The sequence below is a fragment of the Periplaneta americana genome, chromosome 6, assembly GCF_040183065.1.
Source record: "Periplaneta americana isolate PAMFEO1 chromosome 6, P.americana_PAMFEO1_priV1, whole genome shotgun sequence".
Taxonomy (NCBI): domain Eukaryota; kingdom Metazoa; phylum Arthropoda; class Insecta; order Blattodea; family Blattidae; genus Periplaneta; species Periplaneta americana.
Genome location: NC_091122.1, coordinates 32,325,215 through 32,337,183, shown reverse-complemented (window position 1 = coordinate 32,337,183; position 11,969 = coordinate 32,325,215). Strand labels below are relative to the sequence as shown.

General features: G+C 37.5%; 1 long non-coding RNA gene across 1 annotated transcript; it reads left to right on the top strand.

Moving 5' to 3' along the window:
• Positions 1-2,704: 2,704 nt before the first annotated feature.
• Positions 2,705-11,248, top strand: LOC138701178 (uncharacterized). The gene is made up of 3 exons (XR_011332473.1): positions 2,705-4,394; positions 6,327-6,566; positions 9,556-11,248. It is a non-coding gene; the product is annotated as an uncharacterized lncRNA (long non-coding RNA).
• The last annotated feature ends 721 nt before the right edge of the window (positions 11,249-11,969 follow it).

Sequence of the window (11,969 nt, the reverse complement as noted above, 5' to 3'; positions counted from 1 at the left end):
ATGATAAGGATACAATTAATACTCTTTCAACAGTCTCCAGACAGTCGTATGAGGAACATTAACTTGCAACGCTACCCTTCGTGTGCTGATAGAAGGAGTCATGTTCACAGCCTCCAGAATCTCCTCCTGTACTTCTGGAGTTGTAGATCTTGGTCGTCCCCTTCCCAAACCAGGAGAGTTAAATTTTCCATACTCGCACAGACGGTAATGGAGACGTACAAATGTCTTCCGATCTGGACATTGTCGCTGTGGGTACCTCTCCTGGTACAAATGACGAGCCAGTGCAGCATTGCCATCCGCCTTACCATACATGAAGTGTATCTCTGCCAGCTCTTGATTTGAATACATGTCGCACAGTCTAACGCCTACACAACACTGAATGTAACCTTCGCCTCGGAATGAACTGTCAGCGTGCCCTCTTAATGTCTCCTTTGACGGCAACGACCTGCGGAAAGAAAAACGTTCCGATGAATTTCAATGTTGTGAAGGCTAAAACTCGGAAATAAAGCATTTCCGGACACATGTTGTAATGAACTATTTTGATTGTCTACATGTGGGAAATACATACCTGAAATTATGCCCCGTATTTTTTAAACACCCTGTATAATCTATTCACTCAGTATAACGAAGTAAAACAGGATACCTGAGAACTGACTGGAACAGAATTAAATGTATACATCATTAATTAGAATGGAGAATAATTAAACAGGTGTAATAGACTGGAACAGAATAAAACAGATTTCAATGATAAGGAAGGAAAAAAAATTGAAATTATTTAAGTATGGTAGAATGCCAGTAAAACTCATCACTAGAGCGGTGCAGACGGAGCACATGACAGACAGAATGGCATCATAGCAAGGGTTCCGACGCTACTCGGCGTGTTCCCTGTGTACAAGCGACGGTCATGTACACGATGTGTTGGCGTACAGACGACACAATAGAAATGACACAGTTCCTTAACGTTTCTGCAATTAATTTTCTACAGATACTTTAATAAGATTTCAAAATTACAAAACTAATTAACCATTTCATCCCAAACAAATAATACATACTTTACATGTATGATTTCCTATAGAACACAAACAAAATCACTGTTTATTTGTAACGAGTTCACGATATTCTATTCGCAAAAGCAATTGTTTTTTGTCTTTACTTTTCTTTGCAATGAGTGTGATTTATTAATGCACATGTGATACGTTATCAGATTTCTTCCAAATATTGTTACAATGCACAACAAGTGATATTTGTAAGTTATGAACAGAAAACGAATGTCGTCTATCTGATAGCATGGCCTTATATGTGGAGAAGCTTCTTTCTACGTCTGTTGAAACAACTGGGGCATACGTAAAATCCTGTACAACATTTTTTTCAACTTCTGTTAGTTCTTCAAAGGAAGCCTTATCTCCAGAAATACTGTCACTAATCTTGCAAAGTTTATAATATCCACCATTTTTTCAACATATTTGTTATTTTCGCAGATATTATTTTACCAATTTTATCGACTACTTGAGTCACTTTCTTCCACATTTCTTCATGGAACACTGATGAAGAACTATGACCCTCCTCACATTTTCCACCTTCTTCTTTCAACTTCATGAGAGCACGTTTGTGTACATCCCTATTTACATGTCTTCGAACATTATATACTTTATTTACTGCTGGTTGGCAAGTTGGTATAGCGCTGGCCTTCTATGCCCAAGGTTGCGGGTTCGATCCCGGGCCAGGTCAATGGCATTTAAGTGTGCGTCGTTAAATAAACCATAACATTAACATTCTATTTACTGAAACTGATATTTTACACAATTTTCAGAATAGTTTATCTTTGTTGCGACAAAAAATATCACCATATTCGGAAATAAGTCTCTTAAACTTTGCCGAACGAATTTGCTCCCCCTTAGGCATCGTAACACTACGTAGAACTGAACTGTTCTTATGTTTCTTCAGTACTGACGTTTGCTTCACTACGCTGTACCTACTGCTTGCAGCTATCCTGTGTACCGCAGAGTCAGACCTCTGCAGGTACGCAAGGTGAATTAACAACCCTTGCCCTGTTGCCGGTGTGTCGAACAACTGCTCCCTTTGCACTGCTCTACTCATCACTAATAATGAATTTGGAGGAGAAATATGTGTAATCATTATATTTTATTATACTCAGTTGTATAGCTTAGACAGTGGCAATTAACTCTAGAAACACGATTTGTCTTTTGTTCCAAGGACAAAATGAAATGTAAAAATGACTTTAAAGATCTACATACCATTTTAGTCGTCATTTTCACTATAAAATTATAGACTTCATTTGTTCTGAAACATTCCCTAGTTCTGTCAGAAAATTTTCATCTATAAATTAGAGTATTTTTCATATATTAAGGGGACCCAGTATGCAAAAATTGGTCAAAATGGCAATTTTTTGTTTTTTGTATATAATAATACTATCAACTTTCCCCTTTAAAATGGCGAAATTTTTAAGTTCGAATCACAATTTTAACCATTTTTATTGAAGAATTACTGTCGTGTTGCGTTTTGTGGGCGTGGCAATTCAAATCTGACATCTTGACAGTTGTTTCAGATCGTGAAAAATATCATTTTCGAAGATACCGCTTTTATTTCTAGTGGGATATTTTGTGGGAAATTTGTGCGTTGACAGCCCTGATAAGAGGCAACACTGATTTATCATGGCTGCTTCCATCGAAACGCTTGTGTTTCGTTTGTGTTGAAGTGCAAGGAAGTAAATATTTCGTTTAGTGTTTGAAGTTCTGTTGACTGGAAAATTTCTGTGTGTTATAATTATGCCACGAATCTTTAAAAAGCGAAAGAACGTGGGAAAACCGTGTAAAATAAAAAGTGATGTGCAAAAAGTGAAACCACGAAGTGAAGGAAATATAAATGATGTGGGCACCTCATGTTCCAGCAATGGTGATATTCGTACAGTTTCTCTCAGTTCTTCCACGAAAAAACTGAAGGATAAACTTCAGAACACGGACTGCACCCTTTCCCTCTTACTTCAAAATTCCAACCTTGTGCACACAAAATAAACTATTGGCACTGAGTGCCTTTTCATAAAAATAATGATGCGCATTCGACAAACGCAGACAAATCTGCTCTTTTTAGTATTTTAAGACATAATTTGGTAGGTGCAGTCCGTGTTCTAAAATTTTCCCTTTGGAAGTTACATCAGTGTCGTGGGATCTGCAGTAGAGGATGTAGCCAAAGAAAGTATGAAACATGCTATTGAGGAGGCAGTAAATGAACATGAAAATCCTCAGAATAGAGATCTAACAGTAGCTTTAGATGGATCTTGGCAGAAACGAGGACACCAATCCCGCAATGGGGTGGCTACAGCTACCAGTGGGGATAAATCTAAAGTGATTGATGTTGAAATTTTTTCAAAACATTGTAGATGTCCTCAGCAAAGCAGAGACATTCATACAGATAAATGTAGAGCCAAATTCCGAGGAAACAGTGGTGCGATGGAAGTTCAGGGTGTGAGAAATATATATGAAAGATCAGTTCCCTTGTATAATGCTAGATACGTAAATTTCTTAGGAGATGGTGACTGCAAATCATTCGAAACAATTGAGGCACTGAAACCATATGGTGATGACACTATTATAAAAAAATTTGAATGTATAGGCCACATCCAAAAGAGAATGGGTTCTCGATTGAGAAGTCTAAAAACAAAACTAGGAAAAAAATTATTAGCTGACAGTAAATTCATTAGAGGTAGGGGCAGACTAACAGATGAAGCCATAGACAGACTATAAAGATATTATGGTCTGGCTGTCAGGCAAAATACGAAAAGTGTAAACAAAATGAGGAAGGCAATTTGGGCACTGTTTTTCCATACCCTGTCTACGGACAAGCCTGAATATGGTCTTTGCCCAAAAGATCCAGCTACTTGGTGTAAATACAACAAATTGCAGCTTTCTGGAGAGGTATACAGACATAAACATAGTTTACCTGTTTCTGTAATGGATATAATAAAGCCAGTGTTCAGAGATCTTTCTGATCCACAACTGTTGGAGAAATGCCTGCACGGTAGGACTCAGAATTGTAATGAAAGTGTGAATAATGTTATTTGGACTCGTATCCCTGAAAGAGTTTTTGTGGAAATCAGTACAGTACATCTTGGGGTTTATGACGCAGTTGCAACGTACAACAGAGGTAACATTATCAAGTGCGAGGTCATGAAAAGATTGGAACTGGAACCAGGCCACTACACTATCAACTCGATGTTCTCGATTGACAGAGAAAGAATTAGGAATGCAGAAAGGGCTGAAAGTGCTTTGGAAAAGAATGCAAGGCAGCACAGAAGAAGTTTGAAGAGGAAACTTGAAGATCAAATGTAAGAAGACCCTGACAACCCCTCTTATGGTGCTGGGATGCATTAGAACAAGGTATTTTTTTTTTAACGCTCGATATCTCGAAACTACATTTTTTAGTACAAAAGGAACATTTACTCAGAAACTATTATAGATAGATGGCTCAAATTTTCTGGACATGTTGCTATATGTGTTCTACATACTTTAACAGCGCCATTTTGAGAAATAACTTTTAGTACTGAAGTTATTAGATGATTAATATCATTTTTTGGATCAAATAATTGACTCCTAATAAAAAAATTATTACTCTCTATTGAAAATGTTTAGAAAAAAACACCGCTGTTAAAGTGTGCAGGAAGATCCATATTATATACTGTAAAAGATTTATATTATACTGTTGGTGGTTAAGGAGAAAATGTTCCTTAAAGTTTGGGATTTTAACATTAGAGATACAGTAGCGTGCAAATTAATCCGAACGCGACATATTTTTACATTTTCTGTCATTGTTGGCCTCACAGCTGCTCATACCGTTTTAATTGACATCTGTAGTACGTGTAATTCCATTGTTGAAGGTCTGTCATTATTTTTTTTTATAATATGTGACATTTTGCCTGTCGTTTTGTACTTATAAGCATTTCAGTTGTGTTGAAGACTTAATACTGCAATCCTGTGTACATTCTGTCGTCTTCACAAATGGATACAACTCCACGAAAACGGTCTAAAATTATAAAATTAGAAGAGCATTCTCCTATGACAGAGGCAAATTGCTGCAGAATGTCACATCGGTTTGGCTACTGTTAATTCGATCATAAAACGATACAGGGAGACTGGATCCATCACACCCCAGAAAAAAGGAAACTGTGGCCGGAAAAGGAAGACTTCACCTGCAGACGATCGTTTAATTGTCAGGAAAAGTAAATTAAATCCTAGACTAACTGCTGTCGACTTAACCCACGAGTTAATGGCTACCACTGGGGCGAATATTCACGTCAAAACAGTGCGGCATAGGCTTTTGGAAGCTGGACGAAGGGCTCGTAAGCCTATTAAGAAGCAACTGCTAACCCCTGTTATGTGCAAAAAACGCTTAATGTGGACAAAATTACATCAACACTGGACAGTGAATGACTGGAAGAATGTACTTTTTTCCGATCAGTCTCATTTCGAGGTCCATGGCCACCGTGTTTCTTACGTATGGAAAGGATCCGAAAAAGTAACAGCAGCTCATCTCCAACAAGCACCCAAATACCCCCCTAAAGTAATGTTTTGGGGTTGTTTTACAGATGAAGGGCGTGGAGCATTAATACCTATCAAGGGAATGATGAATTCTGACAAATATATTCACTTATAGGAAACCAGAATCGTACCCCAGCTGCAAAAATCATTTCCGGATGGCAGAGGTGTGTTCCAACAAGACCTGGCGCCATGCCTTATGTCTCGAAAAACTACAGAATTCTTCAACAAGAAGAATATTCAGGTACTCCCCTGGCCAGGCAACTCACCCGACATCAACCCCATTGAGATCTTGTGGTCAATTTGCAAAAGAAGAATGCAAAAAATGGTTTGTTCTACAAAGGAGAAGATGATTTCTGCCCTCATTGGTGTATGGTTTCGCGATGAAGAAATGAAGAATATTTGTGGGAAATTAGTGGAATCCATGCCAAATCGTTTCAGAGGTGTTATTAGGAACAAGGGAGGCCACATAGATTATTGCGGTATGTCTTAGATCCTTTTTTTTATCCCGTTTGAGTGTTTTTGCATAAGTAATTACATTGTTCGGATTAATTTGCACGCTACTGTATATACTCTACCGGGTCCCCTTAATAGTTCCACCAACACAAAATTGTGGACAGGTTGCTTTATTAGTTTGCATATTTTATGTTTATGATTGTTTAGGTAGATTATATGTAATATATGTAATGCAGAAACAAAACTGTACAAATAATCAAAATGTTTAATTTATGGAAAGTCAAAACAAAACTCATATTTGATAAATCTTCGCTCTTCCAGCAGCTAAACTCCGGCCATCTACAGCATCAACACTTCTCCTACTGCTGTGGCAAGTGCGGATTCAAATTTGACAGTGGAAGGCACGACTCGTCGACAAAATCCTGATGGAGATGACCTTACAACTGCGACATATACATTATGGGTTGGGACAAACGTGACGGAGAATTTCACCATCAGTGTGACAGTTGAGAAGAATTCGACTTTTTATCAGATAGCTGCAGAACAAGATTCCCACTATGTGTGAGTATCATTTGTTACCGTTGTTTGGAATTGAATGGGTTACATCAGCTTCTTGTCTATGCGGATGACGTGAATATTTTAGGAGAAAATCCACAAACGATTAGGGAAAACACGGGAATTTTACTGGAAGCAAGTAAAGCGATCGGTTTGGAAGTAAATCCCGAAAAGACAAAGTATATGATTATGTCTCGTGACCAGAATATTGTACGAAATGGAAATATAAAAATTGGAGATTTATCCTTCGAAGGGGTGGAAAAATTCAAATATCTTGGAGCAACAGTAACAAATATAAATGACACTCGGGAGGAAATTAAACGCAGAATAAATAGGGGAACTGCGTGTTATTATTCGGTTGAGAAGCTTTTATCATCTAGTCTGCTGTCAAAAGATCTGAAAGTTAGAATTTATAAAACAATTATATTACCAGTTGTTCTGTATGGTTGTGAAACTTGGACTCCACTCTGAGAGAGGAACATAAGTTAAGAGTGTTTGAGAATAAGGTGCTTAGGAAAATATTTGGGGCTAAGCGGGATGAAGTTACAGGAGAATGGAGAAAGTTACGCAACGCAGAACTGCACGCATTGTATTCTTCACCTGACATAATTAGAAACATTAAATCCAGACGTTTGAGATGGGCAGGGCATGTAGCACGTATGGGCGAATCCAGAAATGCATATAGAGTGTTAGTTGGGAGACCGGAGGGAAAAAGACCTTTGGGGAGGCCGAGACGTAGATGGGAGGATAATATTAAAATGGATTTGAGGGAGGTGGGATATGATGATAGAGACTGGATTAATCTTGCACAGGATAGGGACCGATGGCGGGCTTATGTGAGGGTGGCGATGAACCTTCGGGTTCCTTAAAAGCCATTTGTAAGTAAGTAAGTAAGTAAGTGAAACATAGATAGGTACCTACATTCTGATGCCTCTAGATGTGGTCTGTATAGATCCTCCTGAACTCTCATATTCTCAAACACATTAAGTTTGATAATTATTCGCTTCATTTAAATACTGAAGCACCTAGAGGGGACCAGATTCACATCAATAAAAAAGAGGGTACAAAGGTTCGAGAAGGAGGACATTATTTGAAAAAAAGAGGACAGAAAATATGTATTTAGATTTAGTCTTATTGTACTTTAAATTATGTCAGTATCTATTATATTACAAAACATTTACGGTACAGATTTAGGCTTATATCATACTTAGAAGTATATTAATATCTATTTCATTAAAAAATAATTATGAAAAAACTTGATAATATTGTTATTACAGTTAGCTACATATGAAAATGAACGGAACCATAATTGAATACCTTATTTCAGAAATGTAATATGTGACATTTTCGCGTACCAGTATGTTACTTTTTTAACCAGAGTGCTCTAAGATACTTATGACAAAACTTGATAATATAGAATGATTTTTACACTTGGCTACATATGAAAACAGCTAGCATAACAAATAGGAGCAAAGAGAGTTATGATCATTGGTGAAGAGTATATTCTGTCGTTGCTGCTGCCATCTACGAGCAAATTACTTGATGAGAAAGGCATCAAATCAGATAATTTCAAAATATCAGGCATACGAGTTACGAAAAGGAGGACATTCTCGATATTTTTTAAATCCGTTCGGACCCTGGACAAAGGCGTAAAAAGGAGAACACGTCCGGACAAAAGAGGGTGTCTGGTCACCCTAGAAGTACCTACTTATTAAAACTTTTTTTATTAAATGAGTTGTATTCCAAGTAGAATGTTGAGATATAGCACAGTTGCAATTATTCAAGCCAGCGCAATTCTTTCATTCTTTTTTTTTTCTTACCTCATTTCCCGAATAAAAAAAAAACTCACAGAGTGATGTACTAATTGAGTAACGAAAATCAGCTCTGAAGATATGTATTAAAATGTTGAATGTTTTCAGTTGAATTTCAATTTTAATTTACTTTAGTGTTTGTCACACTGAGTAAGCACATGCTAATGTGAATGTTGAAAAAAGATCGTGGCTTTAATAGAAGATTAAGTTCAGAAATTGTGAAAATTAAATGGTGAGATACCTACTTACTTACTGGCTTTTAAGGAATCTGGAGGTTCATTGCCGCCCTCACATAAGCCCGCCATAGGTCCCTATCCTGAGCAAGATTCATCCAGTCTCTATCATCATATCGCACCTCCCTCAAATCCATTCTAATATTATCTTCCCACCTACGTCTCGGCCTCCCCAAAGGTCTTTTTACCTCCGGCCTCCCAACTAACACTCTATATGCATTTCTAGATTCGCCAATATATGCTACATGCCCTGCCCATCTCAAACGTCTGGATTTAATGTTCCTAATTATGTCAGGTGAAGAATGCAATGCGTGCAGTTCTGTTTTGTGTAACTTTCTCCATTCTCCTGTAACTTCATCTCTCTTAGCCTCAAATATTTTCCGAAGCACCTTATTCTCAAACACCCTTAACCTATGTGCCTCTCTCAAAGTGAGAGTCCAAGTTTCACAATCATAAAGAACAACCGGTAATATAACTGTTTTATAAATTCTAACTTTCAGATTTTTTGACAGCAGACTGGATGATGAAAGCTTCTCAACTGAATAATAACAGACATCTCCCATATTTATTCTGTGTTTAATTTCTTCCTGAGTATCATTTATATTTGTTACTGTTGCTCCAAGATATTTGAACTTCTCCACCTCTTCAAAAGATAAATCTCCAATTTTTATATTTCCATTTCGTACAATATTCTGGTCACGAGACATAATCATATACTTCGTCTTTTCAGGATTACTTCCAAACCTATCTCTTTACTTGCTTCAAGTAAAATTCCCGTGTTTTCCCTAATCGTTTGTGGATTTTCTCCTAACATTTTCACATCATCCGCATAGACAGGAAGCTGATGTAACCCATTCAATACCAAACCCTCTCTATTACCTGGACTTTCCTAATGGCATACTCTAGACCAAAGTTAAAAAGTGAAGGTGATAGTGCATCTCCTTGTTTTAGCCCACAGTGAATTGGAAACGCATCTGACAGAAAATGACCTATACCAGTGGTCCTCAACTCAGAGCACTGTGTCGTCATCAAGCCTTGCCCGCTCGCCCGCTGGACAAGCGAACGTTGTAAAGGCTGGTTCACAATAAACCGGGAATGGAAACAACAACGAAAACGAGAACGGAAATATTGTTAAAATAAATGTATTTAAATATGAGCATTCTAGATACATTTATTTTAACATTATTTCTGTTCTCGTTGCCGTTTCTGTTCCCGGTTTATTGTGAACCAGCCTTAACAGGGCAGATGTTCGGCGGCAGGACCACAATATGAATTTACTGCGCAGGTTTATGATTGTTTTCTCATGTAAAAAGATACGGGCTAAATAGAAATAACTAAATAAACCATGTTAACCAATTTGAAAAGCATTGTAGTCTATTTTCAACAAAGTTAGAAGTTAATAAATTTTTAATTACTTTTAGAAATGTAATACACAATTCATGTTAATTATTCGGGTAATGCGTGACAATTACTGTGAATGCGTAAACTGCTTCTGTTAGGGAACGTGTTGAACAAAACACATAAAAACCCTAAGAATAGTAATGCAGAAATAACTCCATTCAGTTCATTCAACACTGGCATTAGCACTGATTTTTCGGGATTTGTTTAATTGTCCTTTCCCTCAGCAATTTCTCAACGTTTGGAACTATTGTTTGTATAGTGCATAATCTGAGAGCACATTTTAAGTTGTGATCCAATACTTGGTTTCATAACATGGCTTGTTCATCTTCATCATAGGAAAAAATTACTGTTTGCACAGATATATGGATCCTAACATGTATGTCTGTACAATCGGAAAGTACATATAAAAGTCAGATAAAGTTCTTTTGTTTTGATATTTGCCCATCAATTCACTATCGCAAAGTAAATCAATAAGTTCCAATTACAGATAATAATCGAAAATCATATTTAAAATTTCCCTAGTCTTTAAATCTCGAATCAAATTCCTCGCGCAGATCGCATTATGTGTGAATATATTCTTTGAAATCCAAAGTCTTAAGAAACTAGTAGGCCTATATCGTTGTTAATTTTGAAAAATGTGCTGTAACTTATGCTTTTAGTTAAGCGAACATTCCATAATTAGAGGTGGTTTCATATTAAACGCCTTCACTCTGTCATATAAAAAAGGTATCCCCGTCACACACCATGAAGGCACTTGGGGGGGCATGGAGGTAGAGACCCATGCTTTCCATGACCTCGCCACTAGAATGAGGTGGTGTGGTCGGCACCACGTTCCGACTGCCTTTTACCCCCGGGAAAGACGCAGTACTCAATTTTATAGGAGGCTGAGTGAACCTGGGGCCGTTCTGTAAGTTTGGCAACGAGAAAAATCCCGTCACCACTTGGGATCGAACCCCGGACCTACTGTGCAGTAATCTTGTTCTTACCTTGTAGAAAACAATTTAAAGCATTCAGATAATTACATTAAAAAGGCAAATTCACAAATCCATTTTTTCATTTTTCACTTATGATACAGGCTTTTCTTTTTTCTTTGTGAACGATGATGTTTCCTCCCTCAGTTCAAAGAACCTATCGAATAATTTGCCACGACTTGGTCACCGCACTTTATTATAATATGACAGATCGCCATACTCACTATTGCATTTGTCAAGAAATACTTAAATTGACGATGAGTGAGATCTTTCGTTCTGAAATATTGGAATCATTAGTGGAAGAAAGTTACACAACACAGAACTGCACACATTGTATTCTTCACCTGACATAATTAGGAACACTAAATCCAGACTTTTGAGATGGGCAAGGCATGTAGCACGTATGGGCGAATCCAGAAATGCATATAGAGTGTTAGTTGGGAGGCCGGAGGGAAAAAGACCTTTGGGGAGGCCGTAGGTGGGAAGATAATATTAGAATGGATTTGAGGGAGGTGGGATATGATGGTAGGGACTGGATTAATCTTGCTCAGGATAGGACCAATGGCGGGCTTATGTGAGGGCGGCAATGAACCTCCGGGTTCCTTAAAAGCCATATGTAAATAAATAAGTAAGGGACCCAAATTGCTGTTCTTTTTGGTAACTGCATCTGCATTTTCACATCCCTCCATACAGACTTGTACCATGCAACAGTTACATCCCTCATATAACTTGTAGTAGACATATTTGTAACAAGTGGAGGGGGACTACAACAGTACTTTAGTTATATTGTTTCTTATGTTCACGTTAACGCTTGTTTAAAACTTAAAATTTTCTTAGTTGAAATGTTAAAAGTGTTATGATTATGAATTTAAAGAGGTACCGGTAATGTACCTTATTCTTCTGATTGAGGTTCTGGCTGATGTGTACATCTGTTATCAGGCAATACATCTCACTTGACGCTATGTGTCAGAGGAAGAACAATTGTTTGCATGG